Genomic DNA, 13,650 nt, shown 5'->3' on the forward strand with positions numbered 1-13,650 from the left:
AGCCATAGCCATGGCCATGGTGAATATGGTGATGACAAGGTGTCATGCCGTCTCTTTGACGGCCGCCTTGTGTGACACCCACACACACATGTAATCTGCAGGATGACCCGATGGTGCCACTCCTAGTAGTTAGTGGTTTCTGGTCGACTGTGGCACTGCTCCTTGGTGGCTATGGCTTCGGTGCTAAGTTGTATAACAGTGGCAACACCTACAAGCTCACGGCTACCTACTGTTAAATTTCATGGTGGATCAAACACTAAACTAAACATGATGAGAATGTGAAAGAATGTGATTAGACTCAAGTACAATTAGGCTCCAAGATTAATTAGCTTGGAAGGCATATAGAGACTTGAGATGTGGAAAAGTGCATTGTATTTCATTGCTTGGAATGGCCCCCTTTTATATGAGAGGCAAGTGCACATTTTCCATTTCCCCTCATGTGGGATAGATACAACTAGGTGCTCATGGCACTCTAGCATCATATTTTCAACACCCCCCCTTGATGCTACATTGGGTACAATTTAAGAGATTTTTGAAACTTTCCACTCTTCCTCTCTCTCCCTTTGTGCTAGGCTACTTTGGCCTTTCCTATGCTACTTTGGCATGCTTTAGCTACTTTGGCTCTTCAGCTTGGGTACATCATTGGTCCCAGAGGCTGGTTACAACACGTTTTGTAGAGACAAGAGAGGTGAAGCTTTATAATGATTCTTTTTTTAGAAGAGTTGTTCTTTGTCATGCTCCGAGACTTCCTTGACCTCGGTGAAGTGTGCTTGGTTCTTTGTGTTTACAAATGACTTAATGATCTTTGCTCTTTCTTTGACTTGATTTCTTGAGAGCTTTACTTTGACTCTCTCACTCACAATTATATGCATGCTCATATGGCCGCTTTTACATGGGTTTTCTTAAAGGTTACATTTTTATTTTTGTAGACTAAAAACGATGCCTTCAATATTGATGACATTTTGCTGGTGATGGCTTTGATCTCGACCATGTCGATGATGAATGTGTTGATGCTGACGAAGAACATGTTTATTCACATAGCATGTTTGTAGAAGCCCAATTAAAAATACCCATTTGAGTCACCTCTTGTTTGAGGGCCTTTACACATTTTAAACGAAGGGCTCACAATCAAACCCTAAGGTTTCAAAAACCTTATCATGATTTGAGGAAATGAATGGGTGTCCTTATAACACAAACACACGGCTAGCGTGAACCGCCGCTGGCGATTTCGAATTGGTGAGACGGCAACCTTTGATAGGATCTGAAAGGGGCCGACTAGGAACAAGTGGAGCAGCAGACGGGCACAAGCCACTGTGGTGGGCGAATAGATGAGACCACTCGATGGTGAGCCACAGACGCTGGCTTTTGTAATTTTGATGAGTACGTGTTTGAGAATTCATGGGCGTGCTCTCTGCAACAACAAGAATGGACAGCGTCAGATTTTGTTAATACCAAACTGTGGGGAGAACCCTGCCCCCACCATGTTGAGAAGCCCAACATCTTCGTCATCCGTCTCTGCGGCAGGCGGCAGAGCTATAAAAATCTGGGCAAGATCTTCGTAAGGCTGTTCACAGCTTCTATGGCACTTCTCCTTTCTCCATTTACAAAGGCTTTTGAGTCCTTGCACGGAGTGAGCCTGGAAATGTCTGCCAAAGTCCCTTGTTGCGGGCATGTCAAAGGCGCAGTGTTCAGCACAGTGCGGCCAAGGCCAAGGCAATGGTCAGCTGCTTGTTTTCAACCAAGATGGTTCTAGAGATAGACTTCTTCTATTGCTCTTTTTCTTGCTGGTCTTGTTTACTTGTACCAAATTGGAGCACTCACTCCTCTTCTACTATTTGTGGGATTGGCACCTCTCTTTTTCTCTCTGCGTTGAGACAAGGCTATTGACCAGCGTCCTTCTTCCCTTTAATTTTGGTTGCACTTGTGTTGCAATGCTACTTTTGAGAAGTGAAGAAGTTGCCAAGTTATGGTGCTTAGAATATGTACAATAGAGTTGAGTATCTCTCTCTTGATTGCAAGAGAAGATGGACAAGAAGACCTATAGAGAAGAAACCCTAACCCTAAAGATAGCAAGAGGAAAACCCTAATCTTGCCTAAGGAGAGCTCTACTGAAAAAACCTAATGGTAAGAAAAGAAGTACTAAACAAACCCTAATGTAAAGTTGAAAACAGAAACCCTTAATGGGGATCTAATCACCTCCTAAACCTAATCTAGATCCACCATAACCTATAACCTAGCTCTGATACCATGTTAAATTTCATGGTGGATCAAACACTAAACTAAACATGATGAGAATGTGAAAGAATGTGATTAGACTCAAGTACAATCAGGCTCCAAGATTAAATAGCTTGGAAGGCATATAGAGACTTGAGATGTGGAAAAGTGCATTGTATTTCATTGCTTGGAATGGCCCCCTTTTATATGAGAGGCAAGTACACATTTTTCATTTTCCCTCATGTGGGATAGATATAACTAGGTGCTCATGGCACTCTAGCATCATATTTTCAACACCTACGTACTTTGTGTGTGTGCACCACACACATACACACACTCTAGTAAAAGCTCTTGCTACCATCGAGCACCATAGCAGCCATTACAAAACACAACACCATCACAGACCCACGATTGCCTACAGATACACCCACAATAATGCCCACAACAGAATGCCCAACACACTTCATAAGTGACTACCTTATTGCTTCAACCTCGAAGAACACACACACATTTCATAAGTGACTACCTTATTGCTTCATCCTCAAAGAACACACACACACACACACACACACACACACACACACAGAATGAATGAAGCAAACATTAACAAAATAGAAGCAAAATTAGAAGTAAACATTTAGGATTTATAGAAGCAAAATTAAAATTATTTCAAATTCTCCACAATATTTATCCTATTGAAAGGTTGCTAAAAATGAGTCCTATCTGAAAATAAGCTTACAATTAATGGCAATAGAGCCAAAAACTATAAAAAATATCTTTATAATCATATTTGAACTAAGATAGCTCACAAACTAGATTGAATTCGATAAAGCTTGTGAAATGGACTTTTGTAAATCTTTGCAAGATCTAGATTAATTCCCCTAACCATAGAAAGATATAACTAATAAAAACAACCTTTGATAAAGATTTGATTGTTTCAAAAAATAATGAAAATAAACACTCTTCCAAGACTCTTTTAACCACACCTATAAATGAACATATATATACCCATTGATTATGAAATATAGACTTTTAATTAGGAACAAATTACATTTTGAAAACATTATTAAGAGGGTATTTTGCAAGCATGGGTGCTACTCAAGGCATGGAGTAGACATGGGTGTAGGGCACCATCCATGGAAAGCTTGTTTGAGGAAGAGAAATTATGATTAGTATTCAAAAGTTATGATTAACAATTAGGGCATTGGGCTATATACCACTTGCCATGTTCACACTCACTTATGCCCATGTTCCCCACACTTGGCCTTTGGCCCAAACCTATTTACATGGCTTTTAAGCCCCTTTTGTCCATGGCTGTCCATGGCCCCATTACAATTATATACATGGTCTATAATCCCGGGTTTCCCGTCACATTACAAACCATCCCCACCTAAATATGTTTCGTCCTCGAAACATCTATCATGTAGAAGATCCCCATATATGAGAATGATATGAGTGAGGCATCACAAGGAAAACACCAATGCAATTTCATGTGGGTGGAATTGTCTTGTGTACAAAGCTGTCCAAGAGAGCATGATTGAGCAATATCACTCCCAAAACCTTCATGTAATGCTCCTCGACGAATACCTTCAAAGCATAGTACTTGATAGTACATATCTCTCATGAAGTGCACATACTCATTGCATCCATTTTGGGCATCCTCAAGGCCGCATATGAGTGAATAACAGAAAATTCCAGCAAGCATATTCACTATTGTATAGTCACTTTTACCCCCTCGGAAGCATCTAATAGGTGTTCATAACCTTCCATCATGGAGGCGGGCTGCCATGTTGCTTCATCTTGAGGTAACGCCTTCCATTTAATGAGGTATTTGTGCATAGAGCGATTGCAAAGTACCTTTCCTCTCATGCCCATTACTCTCTCAGGAATGTATTCCACCAATCCATCCTCATTCATGGGTGGCAATTCATCCAAGACTTGCACCTCCGGCCCAACATATGCCTTCAAATGTGACACATGAAACACATTATGAATTCTAGTGGTAGATGGAAGAAGCAATTCATAGGCCACCTCTCCAACTCTTCTTGTCACCTTGTATGGACCATAAAATCGATGTGCAAGCTTTGTATTAGTGTTGCCTTTGAGAGAACCATATCGAAACTTGGGTATCCTCAAGAACACATAATCCCCTTCTTTGAACTCCAATGGTCTTCGGTGTGCATCTTCATAATGCTTCATCCTTTCTTGAGACTTCTTAATGTTCTCTTTGCATGTTTGCAATAGAGTTTGCATTCTTTCCACTTCATCCTTGGCACATATGTGCTATTGTATGCAAATTCCGCCATATGCAAGCAATCATCCCAAGTGTGTTGTGTCTCATAGCAATAATGCCTTAAGTAAGTCTCAAGCCACTTGTTAACCCTTTCGGTTTGACCATCGGTTTCCGGGTGATAGGCCGTGCTTGGAGCCCGTGCTTGGAGCCAATTGAGTGCCCATACTCTCAAACAATGTTCGCCAAAATGTGCCCATGAACTTGACATCTCGGTCACTTACTATTTGCTGCGGCATACCATGCATCTTGAACACATATTCCATGAATTGACGTGCAACCACCATGGATGCCGAGTATCTCACTTTTTTAGGCACAAAGTGGGCAGCTTTTGTCAACCGACCACCACATAAATGTTGTCCCAACCCTTCTTGGTGATAGGAAGGCCCGTGATAAAATCCATTGCTATATGTGTCCATTTACCTTTCGGAATAGGTAAAAGCTGAAGCAAACCACCGGGCTTTTGTGTGGGATCTTTGTTGAGTTGACACGGCAAACATTTGGAGACAAACTCCTTCACATCACTCCAAAGGCCTTTCCAATGAAAGCTTTTCTTGATGGCATCATAGGTTTTAAACAACCCCAAATGTCCCGCCATGGGAGAAGCATGCATATCACTCATCACCTTTTGCTTGAAAGCCGAATGAGGCACAAGATACACCTTTTCCTTGAAGTAAAAGAGGCCATTTTGCAACCGAAAATGAGGCAACTCTTCACATGTACCAAGCTGTAATTTTTGCACCATGTGTGAAGTCTCCTCATGCAACATGTACTCCTCTTGGATGTCATCAATCCAATCTTTATGCACTTCCGTGATAGCAAATAATGTGCAAGCCCACATTCTTGAGAGTGAATCCACCACCACATTATCCTTCCCCTTCGTATAAGTGATTTCAAAATCATAGTTTTGAAGGGTAGCCAACCATCTCCTTTGTTTTGGTGAAAGGTTTGGTTGAGACAAGAAGTATTTGAGAACTCTATGGTCACTTCTCACATAAAACTTGCTTCCATAGAGATAGTTATGCCACTTCTTGATTGCATGATGTAGTATAGCAATCATCTCTTGATCATAAACATGCATCTCCTTCTCTTTGTCATCAAGCTTGCGGCTCTCAAAGGCAATAACCCCATGATCTTGATACAACACGGCACCAATCCCTCTCCCACATGCATCCGCTCTAATAGTGAAAGGCTTGGTGAAATCCGGGCATACCAAAATTGGTGCGGAAGCATTAGGACTTGTTTGGGGTCTTCTTGGGCCCTTTAATTTGCCCCAAGCCTAATGACAGTCATTAAGGAATGGTGCAATGGGAGAAGGCCATGTGGAGAAAAATGTTGGGTTTCCCTGCCCCTAATATGTAGGGGTCAAACTTGAATCATACGTTTTTTTTTTAAAGAAATTGGGCTGAAAATGCAAAATCTTTCAATAAAATCAGATTTCCCACCTTTTTTTAATAAAGACAGCTCAAACTGGCATAAATGACCCCACCTCAAAAAGTGGGCTAGGGCCAGAAACGCCCCCCCATCATTATCCCTCATTTAAAGCTACTTTTCCCTCTCCCCACTCCCTCTTCCTCTCTCTAAAACTAGCAATTCGGTTTTGAGTCTCTCTCTAACTAAAAGAATCTTTTTTGGCCTCCTCCCTCCCCATTCTGCCTTCCCCTTCCCTCCTAAAGTTAGATCTATCTTTCTGTGCCTTCTTGGCTATGGAAAGCTTGGAAAACAGTCCACTTTTTCCCCCATCAAGTCCATCCTCTCTTGCTTGCACACATTCTTCACTCTCCTCTTGCTAGCTTATACACATTCTTGACTCCTCTTGCCAGCTTATATGCTCTGCTAGCATTAGGTTGCAGAGATCTTCTTGGCTATGGAAAGCTTGGAAAACAGTCCTTTTTTCCCCATCAAGTCCATCCTCTCTTGCTTGCACACATTCTTCACTCTCCTCTTGCTAGCTTATACACATTCTTGACTCCTCTTGCCAGCTTATATGCTCTGCTAGCATTAGGTTGCAGAGATCTTCTCACACACCTACAACTTCATAGCATTTAGCTTAGTCGGTTAGCCAAGCACAATGAGTCGCCGACCTCGTTCAAGGGTGGAGTCCTTTAGCAGCAGCAACGAACAAGACGACACTGGCTTGTGGGTTACAAGCACCTTTGCAAAAGGAATGTGGGTGACGATGCGTCCAAGCACAAGGGGAGCCCACAAAGTCTCTCGCAGATACATAGGGTTAAAGTCACACCATTGGAAGGGTCGCATAGTGGATCTCAAGAAGGGGGCTGACGGAAGCAAGCAGGTGATGATCCAACACGTCTACAAGGCATCGCAACTCCGTGTTGACAATGCCAATCACAAACGCTTTCCTGCAAATTGTAAGTTTTATTTGTGCTTCTTGTTTTATGGGCTGCACTGAGACATGCTAATATCATTTCATGTTACGGAAGCTTGATTTTTTCAAGTGTGTTCTTGTAATGTTCTGTGTAGACATCTTTCCGTCGACATTTGTGGAATGGGAGCCTTTAGAGGCCCTTTCTGGAACCTTTGAGGCGCATCACTTTGAAATCGGCAAGCTACTATATACTGGTTGTTCAACATCAGAGCTTTTAGAGCGCTCAGTTTTCTTCTTTCATGCAGAGTATATTGTACCCACGTCAAGAGATGGTTCTGGGACTCTACGGAGGCTCCCTACACCAAGTCTCATGGACCATGATTGGCCAAAGCCCGACAATACTTTGGTTGCACTAACCAGACGTCGGATTGAGATTGATGTGTGCAATGCAATGAAGTGCACCTATGGGTCACATCGTGCGACTCTCACGTTCTTCATGCCTTTACATTTGTTTGTGTTTTTGTTCAAGGAGGTTGATGTTCACCGGACTCCTACAATGTGGATTGCAAAGGGAGGCACAGTAATGAGTGCCTTTTTGCCACCTTCGTGGGATTTGAAGGTTATTCAACATCAGGGTGACAAGATAAAGTGCATGGTGGTGTCGGAGAAGATGGTCGTTCGGTACCAGCTTGGAAAGCAACAACTCTCTATTATCTTTCCTTACAGACGTTGGAAGCTGACTGGAGGCGAATGGCAAGCACTCGATTCGGACATCAACGATGCAGAACAGCTTGATGTACATGTTAGCACGCAAGCTGATGTGTGGGATATCGTAGTAAATGCTGATTGGAATATGGCGAACCTAAGGGAGTACTTAGGCCTTAGGTTTGCACTGAAAGGTGACTTTTCATTTGTGATTGATAACACACCTCTACGTAAGAGGAAAGAGGCATCTTACTTTTGTAAAAGCATTCCCTTCCCCAGATGTATCCATATCAAGCAAGCTATGTAACAGATTTTGAGAGATTAATTCAAAACAATTTTGGCTACTCGCAATTTGCGTTCAATTTTGTGCACTTTTAAGTTTTGTCGCGTGTTTTTATTTTTTTGGAGGTTTTAAGTGAGTTTTTAAACATAAAAAAATTTTTAAAGACCTCTTTATAAGTCACTTTTGGCCACTTTGAGTTCATCTCCTCACTCTCGGCATCTTTGCGGTCCCCTCGCCTTCTTCGCTACTCAAGCATGGCCACCCCCGCCCAAGCTCTCCTATCTCAATTGCACAAGCTTGACCTCGATCACTTGATCGAGAAGCTTGCACCCATCTTTCAGACATCTATTGACATGGAAGGCACCGCCGAACTCCATAATGACGTGTTTGGGGCGTTCACTAGCTACATGGACACATACATGGCTGAATATTGTGTCAACTTTGAAGACGAGGAGGGAACTTGGGTGCCTGTGGATCTTATCAAGCATACCTACAAAGCGGACAAAAATTTCAGGTTTAGGCTTGCAAGATTCCTCAAAGGCCTTAGTAGCGCATATCTAAGGGAGGAGGAAGAAGATAACCTCGTAGGTCTTGGAATGGGCAACATTGGCACAAGTTTTTTGAGGTGGGACATGACTCTTGCCCTCCTGATCTTAGAGGGAACAGAGAAAAGCAAGGGAAAGAGGAAGGCCACTCCTCCAAAGAAAGCCACACCTTATCTCTTGATCAAGGAAGCTGACCCAAAGGAAGAGATTGTCACCCCAGTGCAAGAAGCATCTCTTGCACTTGTGACTCTGGCGGAAGAGCCGCAAGCTGAGGCTGTGAAACGGGACATCGAAGGGGACGATGTCATGGATGAAGTTCCAGAGCTCGAAGTGCGAACTCTACACCCCATCATAGTAGAAGGTGTAGAGTTCTTATTTTTGGATGACATCGCCCATGTCCTTGGGCTACACCAGGATGAAACTCTCTCAGTCATTGCTATGTACGCGGGCATGCGAGACACACAACAGCCGTCCAAAGATGATGACATCCACATTGACTTCAGTTCCGCAGATGTCACAAAGGTGCTTGCGCTCCCGGAAAATCATGTCTCAATAGAGTCCCTTGTGGCAGAGACTCTTGTACAAATATCCCAGTGCAAGGATTTCTACGAGAGTGTGCCAGAAACTAGCTTTGCCCCTCACAAGCCACTTGCCATTTCGGATTCTGTCAGCCTCGGGAGCATCAATATTAGTGATGCAGACCTTGCGGATCATGATGATGCCACTGAGGTAGTACACCCAATTTCTTCCCTTCTTAATTTGTAATTTTTTGAAGTCAACTCATTCTTCTATCTACTTTGTAGACCGCAAGAGAAATGGACTGGTTCGCAAGCCGAAAGGGTGGAGCACGAAAGGAGGTGGAGGGGAAAGATGCTGCGCTATGGCACTACATCCCGAGCTTCAATGCCGAGATGCTTCGCGTAATTCACAACGACTTTTCAAATGATGCGCAAGCTGAATTTTTGAAGTGCAGAGCCCTAAGCGCCGTCCTGTCTGAAGCCCCTATAGCCCAAAATGCCCATAAATGTATTCTTGTAAATAGGGAAGCAGCTATCTATAGCTTTGGTGATAAAGGTGCAGGGTCTTTCCTAGGATTTTGTAGCCTTAGCCTTGGACAAGGCATCACTGATGCCAAAGAGATAGCCGAACGCATTGGTGACAAACCATCAGTAAAGACTCTCACCCACGAGGCTTTCACCAAGCTCATCAAGCGAGTTGGCTAGATCCAATGTAATCATTTGCCTTCTGTGAAAATCAAACAATTAATGACATCAAGATGTTTTTCGAGCTGATTTTAAGTTTTATCTTCTTGATGTGTTTATATGTTGTTGTCGTGTCCTGTCATGATGTTTCAATCAATTTTTGTGAACGCTCGTCTGTGAAAATCAAACAATTAATGACATCAAGATGTTTTTCGAGCTGATTTTAAGTTTTATCTTCTTGATGTGTTTATATGTTGTTGTCGTGTCCTGTTATGATGTTTCAATCAATTTTTGCGAACGCTCGTCTGCCACCGCCCGTCCGACTTTGGCTCGACTCGACGGGCCAATTTCTCCCGCGTATGGCCCCAGAAGGGTATATCAGCTGTGCGGGGTGCGCCGGGGCCGAGGGGGGGGGCCGGTGGTCGCTCCGTGGAGCCTGTGTGCCACGGAGCGACTTTTGGCTGTTTGACCAGGTACGGACGCGAGCCCATTGTGAGCGGACGCCCGGCCGAAACACCACGTCTTTGCCGCACGCGGCCCTTGAAGCTCATGACGGCTCCGCCGGCCCGTCGAGCGCGTTGCGCGCGTTTCCCTTGAGGGTCTCACCGTCACGTGCCCTTCATGCCCGGCTCGGCTCCAGGACGCCTCACCCGGGACTTGCCTTCAATCCATGCCCAACCGGCCTAGGGTCCATCGCGGCCCCGTCGGCCCGGCCCGGCCCGCCGGCCACGTCGGCGGCCGTTTTTCCACCGTCCACGGTCCCGTCGGCTCAATCGGTCCCGACACCGTCAAGGTAGGGAGGGCATCCCCCAGGTCAAACAGCCAAAAGTCGCTCCGTGGCACACAGGCTCCACGGAGCGACCACCGGCCCCCCCCCCCGGCCCCGGCGCACCCCGCACAGCTGATATACCCTTCTGGGGCCATACGCGGGAGAAATTGGCCCGTCGAGTCGAGCCAAAGTCGGACGGGCGGTGGCAGACGAGCGTTCACATGAGGTCGAATGTACATAGCGACAACAATTACATGCAAAAGACTACAATTACCTTGACAAGACAACAATCACTTGCAATAGAAAATAACTTTTTTGAAAATAGACATGGTTTTTCATTAATCAAATTGAGATTACAAAACACGGTTTGTTGCATTACAAGGCTTCCCCTATCTAGTGAAAGAGAGCTTCCTCTCCACGGATACGCCTAGCTAGATGAAGATCAGATGGCTTCAAAGTGACACGTTTTGCATGCACCATGCACAAAACCGCGTCTTGGAAAAGCGAAACCAAAATATCCTCGGCACCTTGTTGCAGAGCGCCTAGTGCCGCCGCTTGCACACGATTGACATCCTGGTGCTGGTCGTGGATAATCTCTTTGACGAGACGCCCAAAAGGTGCCTTTGGAATAATTGGTGTGCAGGTCTTTTGATATTTGCAAATTTCTCTAAGGGCAACTGTCCCTGGTCTCCACCTTTGCTTCTTCTGCGTTGTTGGGGGCGGTGGTGCTTGCGCGTGGCGAGTCCAAGCTGGCGTGTCATTTTTAAACTTCTGTCGCTGCTCTTGGAAGTTATCGGAAGGGATTTTTGAGCGTTTAGGAATGGTTTTCCCCTTCTTAGCCTTTGCAGGTGTTGGAGTTTTCTTTGTCTTTGCAGATGGAGTCTTCGGAGCTGCTCGCTGCTCTGCCTCCTTCCTTACTCGCTCCTCTTCATCTTTCCTGTCTTTTTCCTCACGAAGCCTCCGTGTGTTTGCTGCCCTGGCTTCTCGTTCAAGCTTCTGTCTCTTATTTTCTACTTCCTCAGCTGAGAGTTTTCTCTTTCCTTTACCAAGTGCACGAGCCAAGACTCTGTCTAGCATTGCATTGACAATCCTATTGCTCGGCAGGTGCTCCCTTTCTACTGTGTCTTCATTTCTCCTCTTTGTATATTCTGCTCGAAGACTTTGTATGGCCGCTTCCAAAATTGTGTCATCTTCGTATCCGGCCATTCGCAGGTCAGCAACAAATCCGTGAGCTTTTCTGTTAAGCCAATCCTCCTCCGCAGCAAAGAATGCTATTCTTCTCTTGTTGCTTGCGGCGGCCTGAGCTTCTTCTACAGCCTTCTTATCTGCCTCCGCCTTCCTAACTGCCTCGTCTTCTTCCTCCTTCTTGGCAGCCTCATCCTCCTGTGCTTTCTTTGCTGCCTCGTCCTCTTGAGTTCTGACCGTCTCTTCGGCTTCTTTTCTTGCTCTCTCAGCTGCCTCCATGTCCTCTGCTTCTTTGTGTAATCTCTTCGCTTCTTGGGCTTCTTGGGCCTCTTGGGCCTCTCGCTCAAGCCTCACACGCTCAGCTTCCAGATCCACTTGGGCTTGTGGGTAAATGTTTGGGATTGCAGTTCTATGTGCCACCGGTAAGGGCCCAAGGTCTTTGAAAATGTCATCCTGCGTATTGGAGGGAGGATCATTTGGGGGCTCCATGTGCGTGAGATATTACTGCACGAGCGAGAGAGAGAGAGAGAGCGCGCGCGAGAGAGTCAAGGGGAGAGGAAGAGAGAGAGCTCACAAGTCAAGACTTTTAAAAATGACTATAAAACTCATTGATATTTATAGGAGGCCAAAATTACAAAAAAGTCAATTTACAAAATGAACGCGCCAAAAAGTGGCGAACAAGAATTATTGGGTGGGTAACCACACACGGCCATTTCTTAGTCGACCACTGTGCCATTGCCTCGCTCTTTCACGTGCCATTGACGCATTGCACCCTTCTCTTTCGCCTTGCACCTAACACCTTCATGATTTTGCGCCTCAAAGACAAATTTCCGGCTCGCTTTTGGGCCTTTCTCCCAGTAAGTGCACGGTAAAACCAATTGAACATTTCCTGAAACGCATTGCTGCGAACCTTGCCACCACCATGACCCGTGTTCTTAAAATAGGCCGCCTTGGCTTGGTAATGTGATCGTTCCATGCCTTGGTTGCTCCAGAGTGCAAGAGACCCATATTCATCTAGAAAGAAGGAACTGTGCGCATAGAGAATATGCATGTAGTGTGTTATATGAGTTTCCCCCCAAGCATCGATCATTTCTTCTGTGAATCTGTCAATCGAAGTCTTGAATGTAGCTATCTCTGCTTCATCAAGATACGGGCGCTCAAGAAGCCTCATCATCTCATCACAAGCTTCCCACACATGTGCACGCTTCAATCCTAGTGTCGCCTCATTGCCTCGATAGGTTGTTACATCACAAATCTGCTTCCATAATTCAAAATGTGTATGGCTTTGAGCCTCACCATAGTTTGAGAGCAGGTGTCTTGCTTTTGCACCACCCATACATATCTTATTAGGGTTATCTTGGGTACTTGATGGGTTTTTGCGATCCTTAGAGAGGGTGACAGCACCTGCGTGAAGCCCCACGGATGATAAAACAACTTCAAGCTCTTGGATGCCCTGTTCTCGCCGTGACTCTGGCTCCATGTTCCAAGCATAATTGATGTGGAGCATCAACAATTTGTCCAAAATTCTAAGTCTTGCGTGCAAGGTACACACATGTACTCGCGACAGTGGAATTGAAAGAATAGGGTTCCAAGTAGCATCCTCCTCTGCGCGAGATGGTGCCTTGCTTTGATTGCAGCTCATAATTCCATTGAGCCAGACGTGCATACCCTTCCCTTTTTGTAATTGATTTGAGCCCTTTGCACTTGCCTGCTTACGACCTTTCACCTTGGTTGCTTGTTTGGCCTTCCCCACTGCGACACTTGGCATCCTTGGATGACAACAAAAGATGCATGGAAACAAAGTGTTAGCACCGCTTTTAGTTCCCAACATGCATTTGAGGGTCTTGAGATCACCACCAAGGTGCCACTCTATTTCAAAGTGACCAGTGCCAGGCACATGCAAGACTTCACCATTTGATTGCCTGTGTATCACTCCTTGAATACCTGTACGGGTGAAGTACCACCTCAGACTGTCATGGTCCTCGTGCGGAAGGGTCCATGCCGCCTGCCACCATATGTTCTTCTCAGACTGCACTCCAAAGTAATCTTGCTTGCGTCGCTTTGTGTGCAAGTTATTCTCCGCATCACCTGTTTCATCTTCGCCGTCTAAGCTCTTTCGCTTCAATGC

This window comes from Cibotium barometz, chromosome 56, assembly GCF_041138505.1.
Source record: "Cibotium barometz isolate CiBa-2024 chromosome 56, ASM4113850v1, whole genome shotgun sequence".
Lineage (NCBI taxonomy): Eukaryota > Viridiplantae > Streptophyta > Polypodiopsida > Cyatheales > Cibotiaceae > Cibotium > Cibotium barometz.